This window comes from Trichechus manatus, unplaced genomic scaffold, assembly GCF_000243295.1.
Source record: "Trichechus manatus latirostris isolate Lorelei unplaced genomic scaffold, TriManLat1.0 scaffold00383, whole genome shotgun sequence".
NCBI classification, from domain to species: Eukaryota; Metazoa; Chordata; class Mammalia; order Sirenia; family Trichechidae; genus Trichechus; species Trichechus manatus.
In genome coordinates this window covers 267,079-268,120 of record NW_004444319.1, presented here as the reverse complement: position 1 = coordinate 268,120, position 1,042 = coordinate 267,079, and the positions used below count along the sequence as shown (strand labels likewise).

Below are 1,042 nucleotides of genomic sequence, written 5' to 3'. Positions count from 1 at the left end.
GACTTCACAGCAGACCAGAAGAAGAGTAGGAGCCAGTAGTGATAAAAGCTTAACCTGTGCCACATTATGGGGTACACTTTAAGCCCCAAATCCCAGAGGCAAGAACTCTGGAAGTATGCCCTTTCTCCTTTGATTTTCAGGACAAAGAACATCAGCTACAGAAGGAGAAGAAAATAAAAGAACTGCAGAAAGGGGCGATACCCAAGTTCAAGGCACTTCCTTTGCCCTATTTTGACACCATTAACCTGCCAGAGAACTAGGTGAAAAGTGCAACCCAGATTGAGCCTTTCTGTTTGGAGACTGACAGAAGAGGTGCTCTAAAGACACAGACTTGGAAGCACCAGCTGGAGGAAGAACTGAAACAGCAGAAAGCAGCAGCTTGCTTCAAGGCCTCTCCAAACACGGTCATCTCCCAGGAGCCCTTTGTTCCAAAGAAAGAAAAACCCAGTTGCTTGCCTTGCTGGTTCTCTAGTTCAGGAAACTTTTCAACTGGCCGCTGAGAAGAGAGTCCAAGAGCGGCAGGAGCTGGAGAAGAAAATGGCTGAGATAGAAGTCCAGAAAGTCCAGGGCTTGGAGGAGATGAAGCAACAGGAGGAAGAGTGGGAGGAGGAGCTGGCCCAGCTACAGAAAGAACCGATGCACAAGGCAAACAGCCCTCACTACTGGGCCGCCAATTAACTATGAGAATAAAAGAACATTACCGACGGTTAGTTGATCCAGATATCAGAGATGCAGTAGTGCCATAGGTGTGGGCTAACAAAATACCAGGGAGAGCAAAAAATGTCCCTCCCGTTGTCAGTGAAATTTTAACCTGGTATAGTTCCCCCAAGGCTTAAGCAGTATCCCATCTGAGCTGAAGCCCAATAGGCACTGGGCAAAATCATCACCAGATACCTGAAATACGGACTGCTCAGACTTTTACTCCCTCAACGGTCAATACTTCCACTTCCTGGGACTCTTCTAAGGCTTTACCTAGGAATTAGCCTGTCACTTCCCAACCCTAGAGCCTTTTACGCCCTCAGTGGTCAATACACCCCCTTCT

The 1,042-nt window shown here is 47.7% G+C and overlaps 1 pseudogene; it reads left to right on the top strand.

Annotated features, from left to right (window-relative positions):
* LOC105756994 (targeting protein for Xklp2 pseudogene) overlaps nt 1-678 on the top strand; it is a 4,922-nt pseudogene extending 4,244 nt beyond the window's left edge.
* The last annotated feature ends 364 nt before the right edge of the window (nt 679-1,042 follow it).